Source organism: Pezoporus wallicus, unplaced genomic scaffold, assembly GCF_028554395.1.
Source record: "Pezoporus wallicus isolate ANWC-B61680 ecotype Strahan unplaced genomic scaffold, APGP_CSIRO_Pwel_v1 contig_5069, whole genome shotgun sequence".
Taxonomy (NCBI): Eukaryota; Metazoa; Chordata; class Aves; order Psittaciformes; family Psittacidae; genus Pezoporus; species Pezoporus wallicus.
The window spans coordinates 7,631,528-7,641,773 of NW_026642361.1; the positions used below are offsets into that span (position 1 = coordinate 7,631,528).

At 43.1% G+C, this 10,246-nt stretch overlaps 1 protein-coding gene across 4 annotated transcripts in view; it reads right to left on the reverse strand.

Moving 5' to 3' along the window:
• Positions 1-8,772, reverse strand: part of CNOT2 (CCR4-NOT transcription complex subunit 2) — a 91,372-nt gene extending 82,600 nt beyond the window's left edge. The window contains exon 1 of one of the 4 annotated variants that reach the window (XM_057429551.1): positions 8,445-8,772. The gene's annotated coding sequence lies outside the window, so the exon portion shown is untranslated. Of the gene's footprint in view, positions 1-7,749; positions 7,958-8,444 lie in introns of those variants that run through there. The other 3 variants (XM_057429550.1, XM_057429553.1, XM_057429552.1) reach the window with 3 other exon arrangements.
• Between the last annotated feature and the right edge of the window lie 1,474 nt (positions 8,773-10,246).

The following is a 10,246-nucleotide window of genomic DNA, read 5'->3' on the forward strand; positions in this document are numbered from 1 at the left end:
TTACATATGACAGGTTTGTTCTGCCCAGGTGTTAACCCACGAGTAAGACATGATGCAGCCTATTATTTAACATGTTATCTGTAGCCTGAATTCAAAAAGTATGAGAAAAGTTACATTCAAAAGAGCAAAACATTGCTAAGACTACAGCAAGATGTGTACAAAAGCTAAGAGAACAGTATAATTTGATCATAAATGTCACCTAAAATACTGAAAAAGTGGTTTATTTTCAAGCATATTTAAAGTTTGCTCTCAAAGTTGCATTAACGCAATTAACATCTCCCTTTCACATCTGCAGCAACCACAGGCTTTCAGAACTACTAGAGTTACAGAGCAGAGTCAAATTATGCAAGAGGTCTCTGAGAAAGTCCATGTACCTGTGAGCCGGAACCCACCAGGTTTTTTCAATTAGAGAAACAAGTATCCACTGCATTACATAGTGCTTTCAAACTGTTGTTTCCTTAAGATATGCCAAACTAATACTCTAAAATTCTGCAAATGCAGAGGAGTAACATACCTAACTGTGCAAATATGATATTTGATATTCCTAAAACAAGCAGAGATGCTGTTTGGCCATAGTCGCTAACAGGGAAAATATTTCAGATGTAAATACCCACAATCAAGAACTATGTAGGATGTATTCTGCTTCATACCAGTGGGGATGAAGCCTCTAGGTGCTAACAATACAAGAAGCGTTACATAAGACTATGCACTTATTTTTAGAAGCACATTACAAAATTAAGTACTGCACTGGAATCTGTTGCAGAGCCATGGACAGTTACATCAATGTGCACAAAGAACAATTGCTCAGCTGGAGCAGAATATTAGATTTGATTCAGACTGGAGTTCTCTCCTGCTAATCCCCAAAAATACTGAACCATCTGAGACTAAGAAAGTTAATTTGCATCCATTAAAAAAAAAAAAGGAAATTGCACTACTAATCATAAATGCAGACATATTCTTTCCTATGAGCAGCAGAACTAATAAAGAAATAGTTTCTTCCAAACCTGTTCTTTTGTTTCTTAATACTTCTCCCACACCATGATAATGCTCAATTTCCTTCTTTTCCACATCTCTTCATGATTCTCCCCTGCCCTGGTCCAGGGAAAAGAGTTGTGGTGCAGACACGGGAAGTCTGCCTGTGTTCACAGGCTGCCTGACCAGCTGCCATCCTGCAGAACACATATTAGACCCGGGCTGACTATCTCCTTTCCAAGATGATGCACTAATTTCAGCTTCTTTCCTCTAGCTAGACACAGTTTTCTGAGGTTTGTAGGACCGTAACTTGAGTCTTACTTCCTCTTGCTGATTTAAGTTTCCATATATAAATACAAAGTATAAATTCAGTTAAATGCTTACCTCCTGATTTAACTCAAAAGTTAGGTTACCTATATATACTTCACGTATTTTAAATTTTTATATATACATACACATATATACACTGGGAAAGGACAGGCAAACCAAACAATCTCATAAATCACACCTCCTGAGAAAAAGTGAACCAAAGCTTCCTAGGTGTTTGCTTTTTTAAACAGTACTAGATACCACAGAATGAATCCAGCATGCATTTGCCTATACTTAACTTTTTTCTTCCCTCACCATCTGCAATTTTCACTGTTCCTCTCATTCTTACCAGTTTTTAAGAAATTACAGCTAACTTCATCACGCGTCACACTGCTCTTCAAAAGAACCCAACCTGAATTCAGCAGAGTGGCTTCCTTTATTTCTTGTAGATACAGACATAAGCACAATCTACTATCAACAGATTTTTACTACCACTGTTCATTCACTTGCAGCCTATGGTATTTCTCTTCAGGCTATTTGCTAAGTACACTAACAGCATGGTCTGTGGACTACACTTAGTCAACCAAGTTTTAAAATACACTTCTCCAAGTGTTTTGTTTTAAAAAAATCAGCTTTGCAGATGCACATATTCACTAGTATAGAAAAGTCCACCAGTTATATGATGGAATACACATGTGCTGCAGTTAAGGGGCAGTTAAGATACCTGCTCTCAGCCACTCACTCCTGGCTTCCAACCAGACATACACTTGGTCACCCCAGTTTTCAAGACTTATTGAGCTATTACTAGAAAAACAAATTCAGCCTGGTGGCACATTTAAGAAACAGTGGCTTGAAATTCAATCTACAGCTAATATCAACCACTTGCAAATTCCTAATTAAACGGTTCTGAAAATACTACTTTCCATCAAGCATATACTGCTGGTTGTCACAATACGCACCTGCCCAAGGTAAGGAAAGTTCAAGATGTTGGTGCCCTTCTGAAAACTACATTTTATCTTACCAAGAAATTTGGAAATTTCCTGTTTCATCATGGATGTCCCACAGCATGTATGTTCTTATATAACTCAACTTCTGTGAATTAAGGGGAAAACAAATAATGTATTTATTGCCCAAAATATACCAGTCTGAAAGTTCCAAAAAGCTCTTAAGAAAGAAGTTAGCTCCACATCACAATAGCACAGGGACATGAATCTTCTTTAACCTCCACCACAACACAAAAAGACATTCTCATATATAATGCTGATCCTAATCAATTTGATCTTGAAGAATCAACTTACTAGAAATGCACATCCACATCCAAAATTGAGATTTCAACATTAAGGTACCTTTCTACTTTTTGATGATGCTTTTGATATGTTGACAAAGGTACCACACAGCAAAGTATCAAGAACAGTACTGCCACTGCAACAAACTAATCAAATACCTCATCTAAAAAGTTTTTTCTACTGTGAACAGTTTTACAGGTTCTTCTTCTAACATTCAGCTTCTAACGTTCAGAACTGCTCCTCATCAGTTCAGTCTTTCAAAAGCTGACATTGCATATAGCTGATCTCTTTTTGAAAATCTTTCAGGTCTCCACTTCTCCACGCCAAAAAGCATGGTATGACGCCAAAAAGCATGGTATGAACTTCAAAGAAGGGAAGACCTTCTATGCATCTTTTAGCCTAATTATTCATTACGTAAAATGCCCACTTCACAGCCATCTCCTGCTTTTTTTTTCTTAGATATGTTTACATGCAACAAGTACTTTCTCACAATGGCACTACTTCTGAACGGTGAAAGACTCCAACCGTATACCCGAACAAGTCCCCTACGCAGTAGGGCAACAGAAGGCAGGTCAGCAGACCTTTTTTCCATCATTATAATTCTCTTGTAATACTTCCTTTGCAAGAAGATTTCACAATTAGAACAACAACAACAAAAAATGCATTGAAAATAGTTACAAAGAATAGTCGAGTCTACCTTAAAGAATGCAAGGCTTTAGTAGGCTGGAAGAGGAAAAAAAACAACCAACCTGATGCAGTCATACAGACTGTATGACAAGTATACAAGCCACTGACACAAGCATTACTTATTTTGCACTAGGCCAGGCATCTTCCTAGAACCCTTAGACAGAAGAGATATGTTACATGAGTATTGTCTGTGTTACAAAGGCAGGCTTAGAAAAATCTGCTTGCCAAGAATTGCCTACAAATCTAAACATTAACAATTTATAATTTAAAATAGTTCGTGGTTGTTTTAATGGAATTAGACATACTGGTTCTTTTTGTGCCTGGAAAGCCCTTGCTATGGTTTCCAAATACACACAGATTTAGACTGAAATGAAAATGTTGTGGACATACAATTCTGAAACGTAAGGACAAACAGCGCAAGTGCCACCCACTGAATTTCGTATAGGACCCTTTTGAGGTTTTTAAAATTGCTTTCCCTGACAATGTATGTTAACTGCTACTGGTATCTAGTTCCACAGATGCCTTGAACCATGAAAGTAAAACATGGGAAAGCATTATCTTCTTACTACAGACTAGAATTTGGCTATAAACTGGTTAAATGACTTACCCAGTCACCCATCTCTTCAGCAGGTAACCCAAAGACAGAAAGCATGCTCCAGCTCTTATGCTTATGCTCAATCCACTGGATTACTGCTCTTTGCTCTCTGCTCAGAGAGAGTAATACGAAGTAGGGGTGTCTATTTTACTTCCCACAAATGCACAAGCATTTTATACTAGTTTTCATTTTAAATAAATATACCTTTTTACAAATAACTTGACCGCAGCCAACTATATTCAAACATCATCAATATCAAATGTATAAAAAAAAAATTAAAACCAGAACTTTAATGAACTTCTGAAGTATTTTCAAAGTACTCACTGAAACAGAAAAGAATCCCAGCCAACACGGGGTACAGGATGACACTTAAAAATTCCCCCCCAAAAAACAAATCCAAATCAAAAGAAAACAGAATGAAACAATGGTTTACTTATTAATAAATTTCTGACCAACAACTCTTGCAATGCAATTCAACACTGAGAACATGGGTTCAGACACATCTTCCTCAAAAGAGGAGGATACGTCTGAAAAAAAAGCCTCAGTTACAACCAAGTTTTAACCTACCACCATAATCTGATAGAAATCCTCATTAAGAAATGTGGAGAGCTGTGAAATTAAACAGATGAGCAGAGTAAAGAGCGGTCAGATGGCAGAGCATGCAAGTCAAGGGGAAAAAATAATGCACGCTTTTCTGTAATGCTAATGATAACCAACGCTACCTCAAGACAAATTAGGGGGGCTCAGTAACCACTTTGGGCAAGCACCATTTACACTTTCATTTAGGGCCTATTTCACAAGCAGACCAGAAGCTGAGCTAGTACACACTACCACAATATAAATACTTCATTTCCAGCACAGATTTATAAATGAAAGATAAAATATAAACTAAAAGCAATCTGCCTTTTATTATTTTTTGCTGATACAAAGACACAAAGATTTTAAATCCTACACAGAAATCTCTTACTGATTAGCAGAGACCATGTTTGGTATACACACACCTCCTCTAACAAAAAAAATAATTCCGTAAGGACAATTTTAAACATCCTACTGTGCAGTAATTCCATTTGACACAATTCTTCCTAAGCTATTACAATGCTCAATAAAAGCACAGTTAGCTGTCAACATACAGCACCCATCCTGAAGACTCTCACACACAAAGTTAAGTGTCAACATGCAAGTAGGTGCTTTTAAGTCAATGAAACTACCCACAAACTTTCAGTTGTACATGTGATTTCACAGGAACCTGGGTCAGGAGTCCAATGCAACACACAAACAGAACATATGTACTAACATATATTTGGAAATAAAAAAATAAATAAATAAATAAAAAGGGTGGGTGGGGGAGGGAAAGGCAAACCCTGTTCAGGGAACACAACTGAAAGAGGCTGGTTTGAATGGCTCAGTACAGCATATTTGAGACATCAGGATAAATTTCAAGCAAAAATATTAGCAGATCTCCGTTATGCAGAAGAATGTTTACATACACATTTTTATTTATTTATACCTCAAAAGCCAAGATGAAGTATAGTTAACCTAACTTGAACTTCTTGGCTGTTGACAACAAGTACTGTAATTGAGGCAGACCCTGTACTAATAATAATTTTTAAAAATGGGAAAGCCTGTATCACTTAGAGAGCAATCATTTAAATCTGTGGCAAATAATACTGTTTTGACTTACTATTGTACTGTACTTCTATATAAGCTGGCACAGAACTTTCTATCTAAACTCACATTTAGAAATATTCTCAACAAATACAGCGAATATTCCTCCAAAAATTCAAGAATTTTTTAGATTTTTTTTTTTGTACACATTTTTTAAGGTACCTTTTAAAAATCTATATTCAAGCCCATTACAATTTTTAGGGGAAACACAAAAATAAAGTTGAATACAAGCACCTCCTTACTTTAGAAAATTCTGTACTTGGAATCTTAGGTGCACTTTCTATACTACCTCATTACAAAACAGCAATTCAGCGTTTCTCTTAACTTTCCAGATCAAGCCAGAAAGCCAGGTGCAAGAAACCTCTATTTTAATTCACCTATGATGCATTTTCAAGCTGTGTTCACTTCTTGAGTCAATAACGAGGAGCAAGAGATTTCTGAATAAACAAAGTTATGATACCAGACGGCTTCAAAGCTATGATGTGGTTACAACTTTGCAATTACTACACAACAGACAGACCCCTGCATCAACACAAAAATTTAGAAGAATGTTACTCACAAGCTACAGCAGAGGCTAAAAATGCAATGTTTCTAATTTCAGAACTAAACTCTATGTAGACAGAAATGCATTTATAAGTATTGTAAATAGCAGGAGAAATGCTTCCTGACAGCTACCACTCCACTGTGAGCACACAGAACTTTCATATGAAGGACCTGAGGTACAGACCAAGATCTTCAGGCGCAAACAGCCACTTATAGGACCAGTTTTTAGCATCAAACTTCAGCACATGGTAACTGCCCAATTTTTTCCACTGAATAGCAATTCTCTAAAGTTAGATTCTTTCAAAGAGAATTCAAAGAGATTTTTTTATAAATTCCAGGGATTTTTTTTTAATTATTTTCAGTTCTTACCCAAGGCCTTTGCTTTCATTTTACTGACACATAAACAAACAGGTTACAATAACAATGACTACTTTGACAGCAATATTAAGTTTCTTGAAGAGAAATGTAGACAAGGTTTATCTGCTACTACACTGTTAAGCATTATCAACAACTTCCTGAAAGTGAAAATAGACTTGCAAGTCATGTCAGTCAGCTCATGATAGCGAGTATTCAAATCCCTTCCTAAAATCAGAAGCAGTTGACACCCTGAAGTTTAGCATGTCAGCTGAATTCTCAGCATAAATAACAGTGGAAGTTAGGGAGGGTGAGAAGGCATTGGACACTCACAGAGTCTCCAGGATCATAAAACTGGATCTTGTGAGCTGTGTTCTATGCCACTGTAAAAGAACTCAAAGTACATACACACACACACACAACTATTGTTCCAGGTCCAAGCAAAGATGCCTTCGCAATATAAACCTAAACGATTATTTTGCCCTTGCAGGTCTTTACAAGTCTTAACATGTAACCTCAAGAAACATAAAGGTTTCCACTGACTGATGTGACAGCAGGCCTGATCATCTTAAACTCCCTTCCCCCAGCTGAAGAGTTAAGACTAGCAGCCAGCCACCAGCACCAGATGTTACTGCCGTGAAGGCACACAGGAATATCTCCTTCACACACACACATAAATATACAAGGAGACAAAAAGTTCTTACCTTCCCCTGGGGATAAAAATAGCACAAAGTTGGAAACAAGTTTTTCCCAAAGAAAACAGACTCGCAGTAGAAATGAAAACATGCTTGTGGTAGATGTGGATCAGAAGTTGCTGATCCACATCTAACACAAGCATGTTTTCATATTCTCGTATTACAAAATCTCCAAAACAAACTTAAATGTAACTTCATGTATAAAACTGACCCCAAAACATATCTGCTAAACCTATGACACCTATAAGCACAACCTTGTTTCTGTCAGGAGCACACATACACTAACTACAGCGTAAATACTGCTGCCGCTTACACCCTTCCCCACCACACTGGTGTCCCTAACCTGTCACCCTGTGCCACCTCCTCCTCCAGCCTGCACCTGAACCCCCAGGTCAGGTTCACGCCAAAGCTCCATACCGCCGACCCGGCGGGCAGGGGAAGGCCAGCTTCTTCCGCCGGGAGCAGCGCTCAGCGAAAGCAGCTCGGGCCGTTTCAAGTTTGTTTTACAAACACGTCCGAGGGAAAACCAGAACCTGTTTATACACCGCCTTAACGGCGGCCAGGAGGGCAGTGGAAAAGGCACAGGCAAAACATATATAGATATATTTCGAGATAAAAGCAGCCAGCAGCACCCCTCTCTCACCCCTTTCTACACTCCTGGCCTTCCCGACGGCCAGCAGAGCAGGCCGCAAGGCCACTCCGGCGAGGCGCGCAGCCCGGGACCGCCCCGGAGCGGGACCGCCGGCAGCCCCGGCAGTGGGTGGCAGGTTTCGCTGCCCCGACCCCTCGCCCGGCGGAAGGAGGCTGCGGAATAGGGCCTGGCGGAAGGGCAGCCCCGCCACAGCACGGAGACAGGCTCGGCGGGAGGAAGGAGGGGGAAGCGCGGAGGCGGCCTCCGCTAGGCCTGAGGCCGGGCCGGGGCGGGCGGCGAGTCAGCGGCGGGAAGGAACCGTCCCGGGCGGGCCGAGCGGGCCGCAGGGCGAGCTGCCAGCGGCGGCCGTGGAGGATGCGGGGCGCAGGCACGGCTGGGCCGCGGCCTCGACCGGCCCCGGAGAGGCGCCCGGCGGCCGCCGCCGCCCGCGGCCGCGGAGGAGAGCGGAGGCAGCAGGCCGGGTCGGGCCTGAGGCTGCGCTCCCGGCTTGGGCGCCGCGCGTCCCCCCCGCTCCCCCTCGGAGACAAAAGCAAACGGAAACCCGGCGGGACGGCCCTGGGACCCGCAGGGCCCCTCCGCAGGCCTCGCCGCCTCCCGGCCCTCCCTCATCGGCCCGCGGCCGGTACGGCGGCAGGTCCCGGTGCAGCGGCGGGGGCCGGGGAGGGGTTGGCCAGGGCCGGACTCACCGCATGAATTTTCTTGTCCCTCGGATCCAAGATGGCTGAGTATCCAGCAGGAGGATGCTGGGGGACCAACCTTTACCCTCTGACCCGGCCGCCGCCGCCGTGACCCCGCCGCAGCTCGGCCCGGCAGGCAGTGCTGAGGGGCGTGGGCAAGCGCAGCCGCACGGCTTGGCGCGGAGCGGATCGGAGCGGCCCCGCTGGCAGCGGCGCACGGGGGTACGGGGAGGAGGAAGAAGGAGTATAGAGACTTGCTCGGCTGCGCTCACTCCGCCTCCCGCGAGAGACGCGGCCAAGCGCTTAGAGCCGGGCCCGCGGCGGGTCACGTAGGCCATAGGGCTGCCGGGCCCTGCTGTGCTCCGTAAGGCCTAGGGCAGGCGACGGCGGCGGCGCTGACAGAAGCGCAGCGGGCCGGGTGCGCGAGGCCCGGCCCAGAACCCGTTTTGTGAGGGGAGAGGACGGCTCAGGCGGCGCCCAGGCCGGGTGCGCCGGGCCGGGCCGGGTCGGTCAGTGGGTGTAGGATGAGCAGGGCCTGGGCGCAGCGGTGCTCCCGGCCCTTCTCTCCCCCTGCTGAGGCAGGAGCCACCAGGAATGCGGGGGGTTGTGGACACCTACCCTGGGCGGGCGGCCGTGGTCCCCCAGTTTGCGCCTCAGCGTCCTGAGGGGGTGTCCCATCCCCTGTGTCCTTAGCCTGTCCCCGCTCCCTGAGTTACAGAGCACAGAAGGCGCGGCCTGGCCTCAGTGGAGGCTGAGCTTTCGCCTGCGGAGGATCTGGGTAAGGAGGTACCCTGCTGATTGGGCAAATTGTGTGAAAGTTGGTGTTTTCTCTGTCCGTGAGGTAGCAGCGGGCCCCGTTTTCTGCTGTGTCTGTTATCAGAATGGAAAAGCACTACCGAGATAACGTGACTGGACTTTTTTAATTTATCAACCCTGAGAACATATATGTTTTAACAGTGGCTTCAGTACATCAAATGCTGATGCACAAAACATTCATAATGCAAATTATCAACAGTAGTAAAGCTATGCCTGTGCACAAGTGTTTAAAGGATCGAGACCCACATTATTTGTGGACTGACTTCTCTGCTTCATCAGGAACACCAATGACATTTCTACTTTGTTGTGAAATCATCACAAAGCTTAAAAATTCAGAAAGATAAGCATATTGCACTCTGCCAGAAGTAGCATGGTTTTGCCAATAATTTCACAGACACGTAACATCTGTCAATGTAGACATGTTCTGGAGATGAGAGAACACAGTCTTTCGTCTAAGGCAGGACACAAGACGGTTTCTTGCTGCCACCACCTTCTTGTGCAGTGCAGTTGTGTGCTGAGCATGGGTGCCATGGCATGGGAATGAATGTCTATATGCTCTGTCCAGGAAAATATTGTTATTCCAATATTGATATTTTGTTAGTATTGTTATTCCAATATTTTAACATTTCCTTTGTCATTCAAATACTCATACATTTGGTATAAACAAACCATTAAAACTCACCATAAGTGACATCCTAGTCTGAGTAGAGTATGAACTTCTGGAGTACTTTCGTTGCTCAGTCTGAAAAATCAAAGATTGCACCACATGACAAAGGCAGCACTTTCAGACTGAAAAGTGGTGAATGTTATTAGTCTTCACTGTCACTGAACAAGCTTTCTATAGTCTCATTGACACTTTTACATACATTCATAAATGTTTCGCTTCATTATGCCTCACTTTACACTTAAGTGGTCTTGAGTTTCTTTTTCAAAAGCTGATTTTTGTTACTTTCCCCTAAAAGATGTAATTTAAGATTTATGATACCCAATGATAA